This window comes from Podarcis muralis, chromosome 3 (genome assembly GCF_964188315.1).
Source record: "Podarcis muralis chromosome 3, rPodMur119.hap1.1, whole genome shotgun sequence".
NCBI classification, from domain to species: Eukaryota; Metazoa; Chordata; class Lepidosauria; order Squamata; family Lacertidae; genus Podarcis; species Podarcis muralis.
The window spans coordinates 101,600,674-101,621,678 of record NC_135657.1 but is presented as its reverse complement, the minus strand read 5'-3'; positions in this window follow the sequence as shown (position 1 = coordinate 101,621,678).

The window sequence follows — 21,005 nt, the reverse complement described above, 5'->3', positions numbered from 1 at the left end:
CAAACTAAAACAAACAACAAAAAGCTCATGGGACTGTGTGATGGGCTGCTTTCCTGCTTGTTGTTGTTTTGCTGTAACACCAGATATTTGTCATTAATTTGCATGTTGCCAACACTCTGACTCGATAGCAGCAGGAATAATTTAGATGACAATTCCCTTTCTACCCTTGCTGAAAGGGGCTTAAAATCGATTCTCATTTACTGTGGAAAGTCCTTGTGAAAACAAAAAGTTGCATTTGGCAGCGGGTGGCCAGTCATACCTCCGTTCCTAACAGTCTGTTCTGTGACACCAGCTTCTAAGGACCAAGCATGATTGACTGCCTTCTGTCATGGCTGATCCAATATAGAACAATCGTCACCCAGCTTTCTTTCCTTATATATCAAGTAGACCCACAGTCAAATGTTGCAGTGTGTCTTCACCTCCTAGCAGAAATGTCCTGCCCATGTTCAGAGTTCCGGCCAGCCAACCATCTCACATTTCTCAGTTGCCCCATCTTGGTTCCATTTCTGCCAGCACCCCAGAGTTTGCTATTAGAGGGAGCGATTAAATTGTTACATTTTGGGTCGTCTGTCTAGCTGTCATCTAGAAGTCAAACCACAGCGATCACTTCAGTATTTAAAGCTCAACATGCCTATTCTAGCATAATCTGTCATGCTGGGAACATCTAAAATTATTGATTGTGAAACGTTCACGCTCTTGAAACATTAAAAGTTTAATATTTCAAGGAAAAGACTGTTAGGCAAACAATAGGATTTAAACCTTCATGCTGGCTGGCACTGATGGGAGTTGTAGTCCGGAAACATCCAGACAGCACCCCATTGACTATATCTGTTTAGAGGGTAACAATGTTTAATGTTTGATATTTTACTATGTTTTATATATGCTGTAAGATGCCCAGTGTGGCTGGGGAAACCCAGCCAGATGGGTGGGGTATAAATAATAAAATAATTTTTTTTTAAAAAAAATACTGTTATTAACAGCTTAACTCCCAAAGCTTGCACAACATTTCTCCCTCTTGGGGCCGTACTATACAGTACATTAAAGATGTGCTGGCTGGATTTTTAAATACCAGGAAGCAAGTAGTGATTATTTATTTTATTGTCATTTATTGAATCTGTATCCGTAGATCTCGGGGCAGTTCGCAAGATAAAAACCACAAACTACATAATAAATATAAGAACAAAAACAAACGAATAATTCCCCTTTCCACAGCACATTTAAAAGGGCATTGAATGTTAATCAGCCCAAGGCCTGGTTGAAGAGGGATGTTTTCTCCTGGTGTCAAAAGGTGTATAATGAAGCCAACAGCTGGACCTCCCTGGGGAGAGCATTCCACAAATGGGGAGCCACACCAGAGAAGGCCTGTTCTTGTCTTGCTGTCCTCCAGACCATGGGTAGGCAAACTAAGGCCTGGGGGCTGGATCTGGCCCAATTGCCTTCTAAATCCGGCCTGCAGACAGTCCAGGAATCAGCGTGCTTTTACATGAGTAGAATGTGTCCTTTTATTTAAAAGGCATCTCTGGGTTATTTGTGGGGCATAGGAATTCGTTCATTCCCCCACCCCACAAAAATATAGTCCGGCCCGCCACGAGGTCTGAGGGATAGTGGACCGCCCCCCTTGCTGAAAAAGTGGGCAGGGGGATCTGCAATCTTGGTTATTAAAAAACCCACAAAACACTTCACCCCATATGGCTAGTAGCTCCCCACCAATGCTGATTGCTGAGTGGGGAGAGGTCAAACTAAATCAGGTCTAACTAAATCACAACTGGGGAATAAATTCATATGGTGCTGTGCCAATCACATTCCCCATTCATCCATTATGCCTCATACCTGTTATTACACACACACACACACACACACACACACGAGACTAACAACCATTGCGGATCCTTTTCTTAACATAATGTAGATACGCCCTGGATTGATGGGAGAAGAGAAACTGGAAGATTGGTAATAAATGCCTGGAAAGTTTAGGGGGTGAATAAAATAGCGGCATCTTTGGCAAACAGAGTTCAGAATGTTGATAATGAGGTGATAATGATTTTTTGGACATGATTATAGCTGTACAGCTTCATAGATGGCCGACGGATTTAGGAACATGGCTCCCAACTTGAGTTTCTGGTGAAAGCCATTCCATATTGATTGATTACCACAATAATAACATCTCAAATCCTCTGTCCTTGTTTGAACCCAACCCGTTGGTCTCCACAATGTGGAATTTATGACTGCTGATAACACTTGAGAGAATAAGGCATTTGAGGGCTTTCAGAAAGACAGATTGCAGTAAATTAATCTCTCAGTATTGCTGCTTTATACGGCTTTCTCCTTGTATTGGCAAAGTAATAACTTAGGACAGAAACCAACATTTGGGAGCTTGTCTTTTCCTTAAAAAAATCTAACTTTGAAACTGCACATCTTAGAAATAGGCATAAGAACCAAATTGTTTCAATAACTTTACATCTGAACTGTGTCTGCCGCATTGACTGTATTCAGAACACTGATAGCCAAGGTGTCCTCTAAAACCTTAAGACTAAGGTGGCAGGGAATCTAAATTATGAGCAAGGATTGAGGATAAGGCAAGAATTATGTCGAATATTAAAATTACTCTGAAAAAATTGGCCTCTGTTACTCAGCTATCATGCCAGTTAAATTTAGCCAGTATAGCTGGTAGAAGACCAAACCAAAAATCAGGTGGGGTTTTTTATGCCATTGTTGTGACATTGAGCATCAGTCTTCACTCTGTCCTTTATTGGCTTGATGAACAGATTTTATTTTTTATTTTATTTTTTGTTTTTATTAAAGATTTTCTTGTTTTACAGAAGTATGTGTAATGTCGCTCGTATTTGTTCCATGTAACATTTTTACAAATCAGCACAAAACCTCCAGATAAAAACCTGGCAAACCAAAGGCTTATATCGCCTAATATACTTTTATAAAAATAACAAACCTTTGTCAACACAAGAAATACAAGACAAACTAGAAGACTGTTATGTACTGAAGTTCTCACCCTGGGCCAGCAGGGGGATACTGTAGATAGTTATGCAAATGAAGGATCGAAAGTGACGTTCAGTGATTGGCTAGTTACAGAAAATGGTTACTGTTGCATTCTAGTGGAGCTCTATATAAGCAGGCTGACTGAGCTCCTCAGTTCAGTTCTGTTCCAGCTTACAAATAAAGAGCTGCTTTGGAAGAATCGCTGTGTCGTCTGATATGTTCGCCCACAACTTAACAAAGACACCCAAATGCCCTGGTTAATACAACACCAAGTACATGCCTTCTTAAACAACCCAACAGTAAAATCAGCAGCAACTAGGCCCCTGACAACCTTTGAAAACCTCCTCCTAACAACAAAGGGCTTGATGAACAGATGAGCCAGGCAATCTGGCTTCAAGATGGCAGAACAATAAGTTCCTGTCAGCAGCAGCTTTTATTTTCCTCTGCTGCGGGGAGCATCTCAAGAATCATCCCGCAACTCACTGCTCCACCTCTCTCCTTCCAGCTCACCTGGCTCACCTGCCGGTTGGGCTAATAAAGGGAGTAGAGTGGACTCTGGCGGTGTGTGCTGCAATCTCCCAACGCATTTTTGAAAATAATTATCATACGGCACAATGTTACAGTGACATTTCAACCTCCCGAGCCTCGTGCAGAGTCTGTTTCTATTTGGTATTCCAGAGATTCTTGAATTTCCAGGGAGGGCTTGGAAAAATACAACGCACAACTCGTTATTATGCCTATCAGACCAAAATGTGATACACTCTCTGCACTTAGAGCTGCAAGGTAGCGCTAAAAGAGGCTCCTGGGAGGCTGGAGGAACATTGCTGGAACAACTCTTGGGTTGGGGCAACTGGCCTCTAAATAATAACAATAATTTTATTATTTATACCCTGCCCATCTGGCTGGGTTTCCCCAGCCACTCTGGGCAGCACACAGCATATATCAGAACATACTAATATATCAAATATTTAAAACTTACCAACTTCAGATGTCTTCTAAATAAAAATAATTCATCAAAGGTCAGCTAAAATGTTTCTAAATGTTTTAAACTGTTTTTATTTTGGTTTCTCTGTTTCATTTTTGTTATTTTGGGGTTGGTTAAATGTTTAGTTGGGATTGGCAATTATTTTAATTTGGGTATAACTGTAAACTGTTTGTTATTGTGGTTGCTGTTGTTGTTTTCTATTGATTTATTATCTGTATAAGATAATATACCAATGTTAACATACCAGCTGTAGGGGCAGAGGAAGGGGTGTGTGGTGGGGTGTGCGGGCTGCCCTGGGTGTCACCACTGAGGGGGTGACAAAATGTCGGGCAGCACTCACTGCGGGGACTGCAGCACGCCCGAGCCACAAGTCTCTACTGGGAGTGGCATGGTGGCTTGGGTGCCCACAGGCTACATGCTGCCCCCAAATGGTCTGCCCACCGCCTCCCCCTCAGCTGTGGGGCGGCTGAGTGGGAGGAGGCAGGCAGACTCCTCGGAGGCCCCACAGAGTGTCTTGCCCCAGCTGGCCCCACCCCGGGGCGCAGGGCACACGCCCTAGGTGCCCGATCGGCTTGCTCCGCCGCTGAGCCCATGGCCTCTCTATGGCCCCAACTACTGGACTCCTTCCTTAGGCAGGTCATAGCGGCTGCTGGAGAATGGATGAGGATGCGCTAGCTCTGAGGTTCAGGCAGAGGGCAGGGCCACCCTAGGTGGGAAGAAAGTCAGAGTGGAGCACAAGCAGTCTTGATTTTTATTTAATGCTTTGTGAGTCCACGTTTAATCTTTCTCCTTTCCAAAAATTATTTACTGGCCTGTGTCTTTCCTTCTTTTTTTTTTTTTTTTGCAAATCTACTAACACATAAAATAATTCATCTTAAAAACCATTGTAAACAGTTAATATCGTTAGTAGGATTGGAATAAGACTTGTAGTTTAATGGTGAATTTTGGACACAATAGAGAGGTAAAAGATCTGGATTATTATAAAAGATGCAGGAGAAGAAGAGTTTTGGATTTGATATCCCGCTTTATCACTACCCGAAGGAGTCTCAAAGCGGCTAGCATTCTCCTTTCGCTTCCTCACCCTGTGAGGTGAGTGGGGCTGAGAGACTTCAGAGAAGTGTGACTGGCCCAAGGTCACCCAGCAGCTGCATGTGGAGGAGCGGGGAAGCGAACCCAGTTCCCCAGATTACGAGTCTCTTAACCACTACACCACACTGGTTAACAAATAGGATCCACAAAGGGGAGGATGGAAGTCCAGGAGATTCTTTGGAATCTTGTTTCTATGTTGTATGTTGGATATGTGACTGTAAATTTTTAATCTGAAAAACCAAATAAATAAATATATAGAGAGAAACAAATAAAATTGGGATTAAGTGTTTTCCTGTGCTCTGTTGTGATGGAAATGTTCTGCAGGTGGAGTGGTGGGAAATGGGGGTTGAGGGGGGTCAGTTGAAGGGGACTGAGAACTGTCTCAATTTTCATCCGTGGAATTTTAGAGTGCCATCATGTGCCATCATATTTTATGAGTCCTATATTGGAGCTGAAAAAAATGGACGTGGCCGAGATCTCCCTGGGCCATTGAGAGAGCCTGTTTGTCAACATGGAAGGCTGCCTTCAAAGTAGAAGTGATTTTTTGCTGCCTTGCAACGCAACATAGTTTTGCTCCTTTCTTCTTTCCTTTGTCTTTTTCTTCCCTTGTTTCCCCAGAAAACTGGAGTGTGTGTGGGGGGGGGGGGGGAGCCAGAAACTCCCTTTTATCTTTGCCTGCTCAAATTCTGCCCCCCCCTGCTGCTGACGGATCCATAACGTACATTTGTGTTTGTTGTTTTTCTAATGGCAGCTGACAAAAGGACAGTTTGGGTGGACATTGTACAGACAGGCCTTGAAGCGATGGAGACACTTTGAGAAAGAAGGGAGGCGCTCATTCTACCGCTAAGCCATGAGACCTAAGGGATTTCCTTGAAAGGAAGGGTCAGAATGGATATGTGTGTTGGGGCGGATGAGGGTAAAATAAGATAAGTCTTATAAAGTCATCAGATTAAAAAGAAAGGCTAAGGCTGGGGGAAGAGTCACAGCTATAAATCAGTATACGGCCCAGAGTGAGACTGAGGCATTCTCTTTGCAGGAAAGTTAAAACTCCTTTTATTCACAAGTGTTCAAAGGTAATAAGCAATGCCTTCGAGTCCTTTGGCTTCCCACACCCTCCCCTTTTGACTCTTATCATTCTAGTACATTTCAAATTATAGTCAACAGGGATATCTTTTGACTTTCCCCTAAGTTGAAATAACAATTAGGCAGAGCAAGAAACTCCTGCCATGATGCCCTCTTGCCACAGATCATGTAGTACTCCTACCTCATGTCAAACGGAAATGGAGAGACACAAAGAATCCCATCCTTTGGTCTTCGATTTCTTATGCAAGGGCTGTGGAAATTAATGCGGTTGCTTAAAGGCACAGGATGATGTCCTCATTGAAAGTCAATGAGACGCTTGCATCAGTTCCTAAAGAGTATTTTTGTCATGTCCCCCCCTCAAACCCTACTTTCTTATTCCCCGTCTTTCTTATTTTGGTTGCCGCATCCTGCCTTCCTCTTCTCCGTTATTAGCATTTCTCATTCTCTCCTTTAGTGTGCATCCGTTTCATGAAGCAAACAGCTGTTCATTTGTTTTGTCAGTAATGGGGAAAAGACTCGAACAGCTGATGACAGGTAATTTGGGCTGATGTCGAAATTCTTATAATAGAAACAGCGTTGAAAGCTATTACTTCATCTTATGCTGACTGTATATGTGTGATGAGACTTTCCAAATAGGAAACCACAACATCGGACCTGCGCTTTGCAAGGCAAAATAAGAAGAACTGGAAACCTAGAAAGAAGGAAACTTTAAGAAAAACAACAACTTGTCTGGTCACATTTGCTTTTTACACGGCGTGTGACACAGTTTTGTCTAAGGGAATTGGCATTCACTCTATCCTCTAAAGGCCTATGATGATTTTGCAAAGGACAACACAGAGTCCTCATCTATTCCTAAATCTTTGGGGTGACAGTTTTCATCAACTTCTGCACCGTTGTAATGTTCATTAACATTCAAGAACACTTCAGCCAAGAAGAGAGGACTAAATATAAATGACCGAAACCAGAGATCCCACACAGCCAATAGCTACAGAGATCTGAAAGAACGTGAGCTACAGAGATCTGAAAGAACGTTACCTCAGAGGCTTCCCCCCACTGTCAAGTTCACCTGGTTTTTGGAGTCAATTTGTGGAGATGTTCATCCACCCCACTTTAATTCTCTACATGCCCAGTGCTTTCAAAGTAAGCTTCCAGCAAGATTATTTAAAGCTGCCTATGACTTTGCACATAGATCTGATCGGTCAGCTGTGCAAGGATTAGTTGTCTCAGTTCCAGTTATATTAATGAGAGTCATTTAGGTAAATTGCTCCCGTCCAGTCATTTGAAAAGTGACCCCTTGTTCTTCCGAGCCAGGTATAAAAATATAATTGAAATTCTCTCTCTCTCTCTCTCATCAATCCACAGAAAAACTGGCTGATGTATGCTCCAATTCAATGGTAAACACTGGGTTTTCCAGGAGGAAAGTAACTTCACAAGTGGCTGTGTGGGCGAGCTCTTTCATACAAGCATTCCTGAAAGAGTTAATGCTGGGGCGAGGAAGAGGAGTGAAACTGAAGCAAGGTTATTTGTGGGGTTTTTGGTTTGTTTGTTTTTTACTGTTTTTATTTATGAAGCAAGGTTATTTCTTGAGCAATGCAGAGCATCTTAGACACAGACACTGATCCTGGGCTGGACAGATAGAAATGAAGAGCTATGCAGTTTGGAGAAGGATCAAAAGCGTGCGGCTACTTCCTTGGTGCAAGAAGAAAGCATGCAAGGCAGCAGAGTTTCACATGGTCAGGTCAGTCAGCAGAGCTTAGATATGGAGCTGAGCAGAATGAAATAAAATGGGGCCGACAGCTGTGAACACACACACACACACACACACACACTCAAGGATGTGTTGGGAAATTAGCAACCAGCTGGTTGAAATGTGCTTCTATATTTTACAGAATCCATTAAGCAGCCTTTTGTTAGTTATTCAATCCACAGATTGGGCTGAGGAGCAGTCTTCCGGAGGCTGTCCTGTCGCCTCACAGCGTGGGATTGTCGAATCCTGTGTTTGTCAAAGGGGACAAGCCAGGCGATGTGGAAAATGATGTTCTTTGATCAGCACCTGCAAAGTGGTACACCAGGAAGGGAAAAGTTTCTTTCAAAGGTTATGTCTAAATGATGGCGCCATCAGCCCCAAGCTACTGCTGGCGAGATGATTAGCTTTTTAAAATAAATAATTAAATTAGGTTTTTTGTGTGTGTGTAACACACAAAGAAAAGTATACATAGTGCCTACACTTTGAATTCATGGAGTCTTTTTCACAATTTGTTTACGTTCGGTATTAGCTTGATGCATTTGCAGTATGGGAGAAGGTGGCAAGCAGAATTCTTGAATGTGGGTTAAAAGACATGACTCTGTGAGGCTGTCGTGAGTCAGCAATTAACCTTTTTCCTGCCCAAACCTATTTCTGGTCAGGCAAAAACAACAACAACACCCCCCCTCCAAAAAAAACCATTCATGTGCCAACTTTGTGATGGGGGCACCAGAAAGTGGGTCTATAAGTTGGCCTCGTTTCCTGATTAATGTAGTTCTTCTTTTTTTTAATAATAATAATTTTGATTAAGTACAAATGAGAAAACATACATATTTACAAGAAAAGAAAAGAAAAAAGAAAAAGAAAATACATATAACCAAGGAAAAAAATTGGAGAATACTTTGTCTCTTTTCATATTTACAGCTATTTATACCTCTATATAATGCTATTCACAATAAAGGAGTGAAATGAAAGATAAGATATCAGAAAAAAGAAAAAAAGAACAAAGAAAAAATAAAGAAGTCAAAGAAAAAGATCATAGGTGATAATTTTTAAAAGTAGATAAGTATTCACTATACATAGCCGTTTCCCATGTAGTTCTTTATCTCCTTGACCTCTGACTGCTGAGAAGGCCCTCTGCCTGGTTAATTCATAAAGAAAGCTAAATTCTCTCCATACCTCTTCTTTAACACTGAGGTAGCTTGCTACCTCCACAATATTTAACTTTGTAACTCAAGTATGTAGTCCGCCTTGGAAAGAGGTATGACTTCTCACAGAAATAAATATGGGACAGATTTTCCCAAACTGACGATAGTTGAAGAAACCCTTTTTAAAATGAAAAAATTAGGAACTAAAATTAAAAAATTAGATTGGTGGTACAGTTAGTATCAGAGCTGCATGTACTGCCTTAAAGGCTTTCTTCTGTCATGCTGGTTTCACTGGTGAGCTCCAATATTTATTCATTTATTTTTTAAAAAATTATAGAACATTATATCTAATGTCGTTCCAATAACGTTTAAAAGATCAGTGTAGATCCAGCCTGAGTCAGCAAGCATGTGAGAGTGACTCAGCACAATCTAAAGTATAAATACACTTGTGTTTGAAGCAAGTTTGTTCTTGGCCTCTACCCCTGGCCGGAGGCCTAGTCTGTGTTGGCACATGCCCCAACAAGATATGCTATTCCTTCAGTAGTGGCATAATATGATGCAGAGATTCTGCCCCAGTAGCAGTTGAGCTTTCATATTTTGACTAGCTGCAGCCTTTAGGTCAACTTCAAGGGCAGCACATTGTCATAAGCCACTCTGGAGGTTATCAGGGCATAGGCAACAGTGGTCAGACCATCCTGGCACAGAAACGGCCTTAGCTGTCTGACCAGCCCAAAGGCACTCCTCGCTACGGAGGTCACCCGGGCCTCTACTGACAGGGATGGATCCATGTTTCTCCCCCCCCCCAAATATGCTTTTATTGATATATATTTCGATATATTTTTCTGAGACGAAACTATGCTGGAATATTTGGGGAGCACGAAAGCATCTGCACCTTACTTTGAGAGCTGTATGTTACAATATTGAAGCAATGCAGCTGCGAGCTGCTGGTAGCTTGAAAACATCACATGATGTTTTGTTGAGACTGTTCCGTGGGAAACAGAGGGACAGTCAATTCACAGTGCGAAGCACCGGAATTAGCTCAGAGTGTAATATGAGCTCTTCCTCTTGTTCCTGTACAGGAAGTGCAGGAAGGTTTTCTCTCTCGACTGCAGGAGTTTGAAGAGAGCAGTCATGTTTTTTGTAACACTGCAAAGACAGAAATAAAGGCATGTAAATACGTTTCTGTCTATCTCTTTCCCCTGCCTGGGGGGCAGGAAAGAGGGGTGTGTTCTTCTCACGCTCAGAAGGATCGCCTATCGCGACCTCTGTCTGGATCTTGCTGGGGAAATGCAGACAGGGAGGTCAACAGGAGATCAAGCCGGGTGCCTGGGAGAGTTGCCAGTTTCTCCTGATAAAGGCTTGATTCCCGACAAGTCAGCTTGTATCAGAATTTGCAAAAAATCAAATCCCTCAAGCATTTCTACCTATACTGTAAGTAGTCAAAGGCTACTTGTCTGGGATGCCAACTTGAATAAAATATTGGGGAGGGCCAGGTAAGCCCTGCCCACAAGACACAGCATGCACACACAATCTGAATGGCAATCCCCATCAAATTTTTTTTTGGGGGGGCACCTCAGTATGGGGGGGGGGCTAAAGGGACCTTGTCCTCTAGGAGCATAGCTGTCAACTTTTCCCTTTTCTTGTGAGGAAACCTATTCCTTAAAAAAGGGAAACATTGACAGCTATGTCTAGGAGTTGGCTGCTTTGCCACTTATAGTTACTCATACACCAGCAAGTAAAAAAACTTCTCCAGACACCAACCAAAAATAGATTGTTGTGAACCCCCTGTTGGGATACTGCCAGGGAGACAAAGTCCATCATGGCCTCACATCGCCTCCGGACGTCCATCGATCTCCCGTAGACACGCAGTATCAGCAATTAGCAACACGAGCTCCAGAAATAGCTTGCCACATTCCAGAGCTGATGCACGCTCTTATCAGCAGATAATGCACAGCGAAAGATGCACGCAGGAGAGCATTATTTATAAGTTTATTCTGCATTAGTCAGAACAGAGACAAAAACATGACCGCCTACTTCAGCGTTCAGGCACCGAGAGAGAGAAACGAAAGCAACAGAAAACATAAACTTCCTGTGAACAGGAAATGAGCAGACTCTGTGACTCACAAAGCCTGCTCCCTTTTAAGGTGGAACAGAAATATCCTAACCCCCCCCCCCCCGTATCTCATACTACAACTCCCATCATCCCTAGCTAACAGGACCCGTGGTCAGGGATGATGGGAGTTGTAGTCCCAAAACACCTGGAGGGCCGAGTTTGCCTATGCCTGGTGTAGCTGGTCCTTTTTGGCGCATGAATGACCTTAAATGACTGAAGTGGGCAGGTAAGATTTGTTGGCTTAATTGCAAAGCTGCTTTATTTTATTTATGACTGTCATTCTTCACATTCAGTACACTGAAGTTCTCCCCCCACTCTAATTTATAATATGCAATATATTATATAATTGTGAAGACACTAGCTCAGCTAGTACATATGAAGGAAGCAGGTGCTCCAGTGACTGCTGCAGTTGACGCTCTGAATGCCGCCTTGCATGCTCTCAGCGGTGACTAGGAATACTGGGAAGCATGGGGAATGCATACTCTCCTACATTTCCCCAATGAAAATAGGGACGTCCCTTTCCATAATAATTTCACTATTTATACCCCATCCACTTGGCTGGGTTGCCCCAGCCACTGGGCAGCTTCCAACATCAATAATAATAATAATAATAATAATAATAATAATAATATCCCACCCTCCCCAGCTGAAGCCGGGCTCAGAGCGGCTAACAACAGTAAAAAAAACCACAGTTTACATAAAATCATAGTCATTTAATTGAAATACATTCTAAAATCAATTCATTCTAAAATCAATTCATTCTAAAATCAATTCATTCTAAAATCAATTCATTCTAAAATCAATTCAGAGTCAAATTAATGGCAACCATTGGGCTAGAGTTCTATGAAGATTACAAAAGGAGGGGGTCAGACTGTGTCTCAGCCAAAAGCCTGGTGGAACAGCTCTGTCCTGCAGGCCCTGTGGAAAGATGTCAAGTCCCGCAGGGCCCTAGTCTCTTGTGACAGAGCGTTCCACCAGATCGGAGACACAGCTGAAAAAGCCCTGGCTCTAGTTGAGGCCAGCCTAACCTCTCTGTGGCCTGGGACCTTCAAGATGTTTTTGCTTGAAGACCGTAAGCTTCTCTGTGGGACATACCAGGAGAGGCGGTCCCGTAGGTATGAGGGTCCTAGGCCGTATAGGGCATTAAATGTTAAAACAAGCACCTTAAACCTGATCCTGTACCCCACCGGGAGCCAGTGCAGCTGGTATAGCACCGGGTGAATGTGATCCCGTGGTGAGGACCCCGTAAGGAGTCTCGCCATGGCATTCTGCACCCGCTGGAGTTTCTGGGTCAGTCTCAAGGGCAGCCTCACATAGAGTGAGTTACAATCATCAAGTCTGGAGGTGACCGTCGCGTGGATCACAGTGGCTAGGTCAGGGCGAGAGAGGTAAGGAGCCAACACAATAAAGCATTAAACAATTAAAAACTTCCTTATACAAGGCTTGGGGGTTCAGATAACTCCATACCCTCCAACATTTCTCCAGTGAAATTAATAATAATAATAATAATAATTTATTATTTATACCCCGCCCATCTGGCTGAGTTTCCCCAGCCACTCTGGGCGGCTCCCAATCAGTGTTAAAAACAGTACAGCGTTACATATTAAAAACTTCCCTGAACAGGGCTGCCTTAAGATGTCTTCTGAATATCAGGTAATTATTTATCTCTTTGACATCTAATGGGAGGGCGTTCCACAGGGCGGGCGCCACTACCGAGAAGGCCCTCTGTCTGGTTCCCTGTAGCCTCACTTCTCGCAATGAGGGAACCGCCAGAAGGCCCTCGGCGCTGGATCTCAGTGTCCGGGCTGAATGATGGGGGTGGAGACGCTCCTTCAGGTATACAGGACCAAGGCCGTTTAGGGCTTTAAAGGTCAGCACCAACACTTTGAATCGTGCTCGGAAACGTACTGGGAGCCAATGCAGGTCTCTCAGAACCGGTGTTATATGGTCCCAGCGGCCACTCCCAGTCACCAGTCTAGCTGCCGCATTCTGGATTAATTGCAGTTTCCGGGTCACCTTCAAAGGTAGCCCCACGTAGAGCGCGTTGCAGTAGTCCAAGCGTGAGATAACTAGAGCATGCACCACTCTGGCGAGACAGTTCGCGGGTAGGTAGGGTCTTAGCCTGCGTACCAGGTGGAGCTGGTAGACAGCTGCCCTGGACACAGAGTTAACCTGCGCCTCCATGGACAGCTGTGAGTCCAAAATGACTCCCAGGCTACGCACCTGGTCCTTTAGGGGCACAGTTACCCCATTCAAGACCAGGGAATCCCCCACACCAACCCGCTCCTTGTCCCCCAAAAACAGTACTTCTGTCTTGTCAGGATTCAACCTCAGTCTGTTAGCCGCCATCCATCCTCCAACCGCCTCCAGGCACTCACACAGGACCTTCACCGCCTTCACTGGTTCTGATTTAAAGGAGAGGTAGAGCTGGGTGTCATCTGCGTACTGATGAACACCCAGTCCAAACCCCCTGATGATCTCTCCCAGCGGCTTCATATAGATATTAAAAAGCATGGGGGAGAGGACAGAACCCTGAGGCACCCCACAATTGAGAGCCCAGGGGTCTGAACATTCATCCCCCACCACCACTTTCTGGACACGGCCCAGGAGGAAGGAGCGGAACCACTGTATGACAGTGCCCCCAGCTCCCAACCCCTCTAGACGGTCCAGAAGGATGTTATGGTCGATGGTGTCAAAGGCCGCTGAGAGATCCAGCAGAACTAGGAAACAGCTCTCACCTTTGTCCTTAGCCCGCCGGAGATCATCAACCAGTGCGACCAAGGCAGTTTCAGTCCCATGGTGAGACCTGAATCCCGATTGGAAGGGATCCAAATGGTCCGTTTCCTCCAGGCGTGCTTGGAGTTGTTCAGCAACCACCCGCTCAATCACCTTGCCCAAGAATGGCAGATTTGAGACTGGGCGATAGTTGGCCAAATTGGCCGGGTCTAAAGATGTTTTTTTAAGAAGCGGTTTAATGACCGCCTCTTTCAGCGGGTCTGGGAAGGCTCCCTCACAGAGGGAAGCATTCACCACCCCGCAGAGCCCATCGCCCAGCCCTTCCCGGCTCGCTTTTATCAGCCAGGATGGGCAAGGATCAAGGAGACAGATGGTCGGTTTCACTTTTCCAAGCAGCCTGTCCACATCCTGGGACGGCTTCTGTATATCTGGCACTGCCCCTGGAAAATAGGGACACTTGGAGGGTCTGTAAATGCAGTCCCCATGCTTCTCAATATGTTGGGTCAGATCCAGTTTTGAAGGATCCTTGGGCAAGACACTCTCCATCGGCCCCCTCCCTCCGTGAGTCTTCCTTTTCATTGCAGCAAGTCCAGGAAGCTCTTATCCCTTGCTGGGACATGGCCTTCAACAGATGCCCAAGTATGCCACCCCTTGATGCTAACTGTATCCAGGGTTGCAGCCCCTCTTATGGTATTCTCTGCTCACCACCCTCACCCTGTTGAATTGTATGTAGCCAGGGGTGGCAAGGAGGCACTCTCTGTCTCCTGCTGCTTAGGAAATCATAGATTCATAGACTTGTAGAGTTGGCAGGGACCCTGAGAGTCATCTAGTTCAACCCTCTGCAATTCAGGAATATGCCGATTTCCTATAAAGGGATCAAATCTGCAGCCTTGACTTTGCCTGTTCAGACCCAGAAATTTCCCCCCTAAATAAATTCACACTTGACTCAAATTTTGGTTTTGGTTTTTGGCAGAATTTAGGCCACAACTTTATTGATTACAGAAGGTGACTGGTTGCATAGGCTTTGGATTGACTAGCTCCCTGCCATGCAGGTAGCGCTGACCCAGGGCACCAGCATAGATCAGCCAAGGGTGAACACCTGGATAAGTGGAAAGCTGGGAACAGGCTATCTCCGCCACCCAAATGTCCCCCTGGACTCAGGCATGGGCACAACCCCCTCACAGGGTTGACCAAACCATTGAGTCCCTGGATTCCTTTAACGGAATACCCTTCACATAGGGATTGTGAGAGCATTCTCCCATCCCTATCACCTGAACCAGAGCCTATCCGCAACCTTACAAGTTGTGACGATTTGCTATGTGGCAGGCGAAACCCAAATGGCAACAGCCAATCAGCCAAGTGGGGAAAATTCCTGCCGTGCCCCTGTCCCAATGACAGACGACACATGACGGCATAGCAAGGTCAAGCGCAACAAGCCCTAAAAGTAGGGAGAGGTGGGCGGGTGTTCCGAATGCACGCGCCGAAAGAGGAAGCTCTGGGTCACGTGCATGGGTATAAATAGGTCCCTCAAACTGTTTGGACCTCGTCCCATTGGCCAGATTGCACCCAGCTTTGAGGGACCTACCAATCAGGTGTTGTGACTGATCAATCGTACCCACCCACAACACAGGGTGTCGGTTTTCCAGGTCTCACCACAATACGTGCCCTCTTTAAGGGAGGACCCGATTTATCAGCACCATGCTCTAAGCAACTGAGCTGGCTCAATGCATGAGCCAGACGTCAGTCACAAATATTAAGCAACGGAGAAGAGGAAGGATAATGGTGTTTGCAGGATAATGGCTTTCTGCTTCTCCTCGCCTTGTGGTCCCTAGCTAAAATAACCCCCCAAGCACATGTATAACACATTAGGTACTTCTTCATTTTAACACCATATTCTTCCTCCTCTCCAAGGAATCACTTGCTGAGATTTGATATTCCACTTCTCCCACAACCTTCCATTTGCCCTGTCATGTGTTTACTTTTCTCTTTTATTTATTTATTTCCGACTCCCTGGAGTTTGACTTGCATATATATATATGTATTTGAAGCCAAAATTATAGACTCTTTGATAGCCACGCATTTTACTGTACAGGAAAACTTGCTCTTTCTTTTGTCAGTGCCTTCTTTCCAATGACTCACAGGTTCTCCCGGTAAAAATAATAATTATCCCCCAAATAATTAAAATGAGAAAGAATTTGCATTGGTTCTTCCTGCTGTATACGAGTGCTGGATAACAGGTTAAGTGCAAATGAGCATTTTTAGCCTCCTTCTGTCTTTCTAATTTAGAACTAAAATTACATTTCTCTGGATTTCTGCTTCCTCGGCTTAGAAAATCTTGACATTTGTGTCTGCCTTCTGTGCTATCACCCACCCTTCTCTCCTGTGCCTAGCCATGTAAAGCCTCCATGCCGAAATGAATATAATTAGAATATAAATGAGCAGAAATATGGAAGGCGCTTGGAGTTGCTTGAATTGCGCCTGCAATGTGGAGAAAGGGTGAAGATGGCTACTCAGAAGGAAGTCTGGTGTCCCAGTGGCACGACTGCTGGTCATGCACAGGGACAGTGCATGCAAAGAAGAAGCCTGGTTTCGTAAGATGCTCCATGAATGTAATGGAGGAAAATAAAATTAATAGCAAGGACTGCCTCTATTCAACTTTCCAGGGCTCACCTTTCTGTGGTGGGCGGAGCCAGAGGCAAAAATGGCTGAAGCAACCAATGGAAATGGCAAGTGGCTTAGGGTGGATCGACACACGGAGGGGGGGGGATGCTAAAAATAAGTCAGAAATTAGATCGTAATAACAAAAGGGGGAAAAAACCCTATGGAAAATTGCGTATAAAAATCTCCTGCTCTCTGGTGTCATCTAGTGTTGCATGTTTATAGAGCATTCAAATCATTGTTTCTTTACTAATGTAAAACGGTAAAATGGGACCCCTGACAATTAAGTCCAGTCGTGACCGACTCTGGGGTTGCGGTGCTCATCTTGCTTTACTGGCCGAGGGAGCCAACATTTGTCCGCAGACAGTTTTTCTGGGTCATGTGGCCAGCATGACTAAGCCACTTCTGGCAAAATCAGAGCAGCGCATGGAAACGCCGTTTACCTTCCCGTCAGAGTGGTACCTATTTATCTACTTGCACTGCGTGCTTTCGAACTGCTAGGTTGACAGGAGCAGGGACCAAGCAATGGGAGCTCACCCCGTCGCAGGGATCTGAACCGCTGACCTTTCAATCGGCAAGCCCAAGCCACACAGTGGCTGAGTCCTAAATTACGGTAGTTACTTTGCATATTCAATATACTTCTCTGTCCTCCATCCAGGAAAATGAAATGTTCAGAAACACTCCAGCCATGGGACTATGCAGAGATGGAAAAGCTGGCAGCAAAAATAAGAGATCAGAAGGATGAAAACTTTGTCGAAGAGTAGGTGTTCTTTTCGGACAATTTGAGAAAAAATTATACTCGGTTGAAATCATGAGTAGGATTTGAATAATAGGCAAGGGAAGGAGATTGTAATGTAAGTTAGAATGTGTTGGGAAAATAAATGGTAGTTATGGCAGCAAAGAAAGGAATACAACAGGAGCATCATAGATGCAAGGATGGGAAGTCAAAATGTAACAAACTATTCTATTGAAAGTAAACTGAACAATGTTAAACTTTGTGGGGGGAAACTAATAATGTTTTTAAAACAAACAAACAAACAAACAAACAAACAAACAAACAAACAAACCGCTTGAGCCATATAAAAACACTGCATGTGGCCTCCAAGGTAGAAAGGCAGAAAGGTTTAGAGGGCCGTACCTGAATATTTATGTTTTATTGGAAATTTTCAATGAGGAAATAATGTGAAAGAAAAGAAACAAGACAAAAAAGCAAAAGCAAAAATACGTGAAATACGAAAACGAAATAGGGGTATACAGTGGTACCTCTGGTTGCGAATGGGATCCTTTCCGGAGGCCCGTTTGCAACATGAAAAGAGCGCAGCCCACAGCAGCGCGTCTGCACATGCGTGGGTTGTGATTCGCCGCTTTTGTGCATGTGACTGATGTCATTTTGCGCTTCTGAGCATGTGCGAGCGGTGAAACCCGGAAGTACCGTATTTTTCGCTCTATAAAATGCACCTGGCCATAAGACGCACTTAGTTTTTAGGGGAGGAAAACAAGAAATAAGTAGCCTCCTGAGCGAAGACAGAGCGATCCTCCCTCTTCAGTCAGGAGGCTTTGCGGGGCTATCCCTGAATCCAGGAGAGCAAGTGGGATCAGTGTGCACCGACCCCGCTTGCTCTCCTGGCTTCAGCGAAAGCAAGCCTCCTGGCTTTCCCCCGACCGCTCGCAAGAGCCGCACGCTCTTTAAAGGGAGCACAGCTCTTGGGGGCTTTTCTTGGAGGTGGGAGAAGGGACAGAGCTGTGCGCTCTGTCCCTTCCCCCACCTCCCGCAAAAGCCAGGGATAGCTGCGCGAAGCCTATGCAGGGCAGCGGGATGAAGGCTCCACGCTGCCCTGTGGAGGCTTCACGCCGCTAAGGCAGAAGCTAGAAAAGCCAGAGCGAGCGCTGCACAGTGCTTCTGGCTTCTGGGATAGGCCGTGAAGCCTGCATTCGCTCCATAAGAAGCACACACATTTCCCCTTACTTTTTAGGAGGGGAAAAGTGCATCTTATAGAGCGAAAAAATACGGTAACCCTTTCCGGTACTTCTGGGTCACCGCGGGATGTAACCTGAAAGAACGTAACATGAAGCAAATGTGACATGAGGTATGACTGTATAAGTAATACAATTATTCCAAGAAATGTAAGATTAGACACAGATTGTGTATTGATAAATATAATATTTGGAATGCATTTATATAAAAAAATTATAATGATTTAATAGACAACCTCTGAACCTGAAGTGCCCCTACCCTGCTGCAGATTTTGGAATTATTTTTTCTAGGCTACATAGAATTGTTTTCAAAAAAAAGTGATGGCATTGCATTCCTATTGATTATGCCGCTTATTCAACGCTAGCAAAATTATTCCGATATTTAGTTACAGAAAACCATCTCCTGCAATTTATTAAAATGTTTGCACCCAAGGCATTGGAGAAATCTCCAAGGTTACCTGACGGCCATTAAAACAAACAGCAGTAGAATATGCTTGGCGTAAACCAGAATAACGGCAGCCACAAAGCCGTGAAGCTGAGATCAGAAGGGGGAAAGGAACCCAGCTGAGAAGCAGAACCTAACTGAGCCCGACGACAACAACACCAGAACAATCGGCGAACAACACAGTCAAAGGGCCTCAAAGTTCTCTGAAGCACTTTTGTCTTTGCTGGGTGTATAAAAATCATGTGGTGCAGCTACGTGGATTTAGACCATGGGCTTAATGACCAGATGGGGACCCCCATTTGGGCAGCCATCTGTATTATTTCAATCCAGAAGCACAAAATTAGCATTTCTCTTTTCTTCCCCACCCCCATGCTTTACAACTTTTTCTACATTCTTGCTGTGCTAGAGCAAAAAGAAAAATCTAACCAAACAACAACAATTTGCAAGCCCTGATTTTTTTTTTTTTTAAGGAAAAGGGAAGCAAGAAAAAGCCGGTGCAATTTTCTCATTTTTAAAACCCCCCCCCCACTAAAATCTTAGTATCATTAAGGCTAATAAAATAAAAAGAAGTCTGCTTCTGCTGCCTTGATGTGGAACAGATCTACCCAGGTACTGATACAGAGTCTGCTTGCTGCTGCAAAGTTAGGCATACATACTCTCCAACATTTCTCCTATTCCTATTCATCGCCAGCGTCATCATCATCATCATCATCATCATCATCATCATCTAATTATACCTCACCCATCTGACTGGGTTGCCCCAGCCACTCTGGGTGGATCCAATATTTATAAAAACATAATAAAGCATTAAACATTAAAATACTTCCCTATACAGTCATACATTGGTTTTCAAACAGCTTAGTTCTCGAATGTTTTGGCTCCCGAACGTTGCAAACCTAGAAGTGAGTGTTCCGGTTTGCAAACTATTTTTGGAAGCCAAATGTCCAATGCGGCTTCTGGGGCTTCTGATTGGCTACAGGAGCTGTTAGGAGCTTGTCCTATAGTCGAGTAGGACCCTGGTAGAGACTCATGCCCGACTGGCATGTTCTCTCCCTCTTGGTCTTTCATCCGGGAGCTTCATAAGCTTTCTTCAGCCGGAACATCACAGCGACCGATGCCAACAGACACCAGCACACTTAGGGATCCGCAGAGTCTGCGCAGTTCGCTTGACTAACCTCATCAGCTCAGCATTTTGGCTAATCTACTTTATTTACATATAAACACACACAGAGCACTGCAACATGGCTCCCTCTCTCTCTAGCAACAGACAGCAAAGAGAATGAACAAAGGACAACAGTCCCACTTCACAGAACACAGTAGCACAAAAATCCTGTTTCCGTCACTTCCCACTCTGTGGAGTCAAAACATACACCGTCATGTGAAAGACAACAATCCCATGATTGCAATCATGGAGCAGGAATTCTAACAGGAGCTTCCTGCAGCCAATCAGACACTGCACTCTGGTTTCCAAATGTTTTGGAAGTCGAATGGACTTCCGGAATGGATTCCGTTCGACTTCCAAGCTACGACTGTACAGGACTGCTTTCAGATGTCTTCTAAAGTTTGTGTAGTAACTTATATCCTTGGCTCAGGGGTTGCATAACTCCATATCCTCCTACCATACTCTTCCTAAGGAAGAACAAGACATTCCAGGATGAAATCAGAAACCAGGGCAGTTTCTGTAAATCTGGGACTGTCGCTGGAAAATAGTGTCTGGGGATAGCCTAACATAAGCAACCTATGCTCTGGTAACTTCTACTGCAACACGTTGTCCATAGGGCTGCCTCTGAAGAGGGTTCAGAAACTTCAGCTGGTGCAAAATTTGATGACCAGGTTGCTCACTGGTGCAAGCTAAGTTGAGCATATTAACACCCATCCTGGCCCAACCGCACTGGCTACCAGCTAGTTTCTGGGCCAATTCAAAGTGCTGGTGCTGATCTTTAAAGCCTTACATGGCTCAGGATCTCAATACCTTAAGGACTTCCTCTTTATACAGTCATACCTCATGTTACGTCCGCTTCATGTTACGTTCTTTC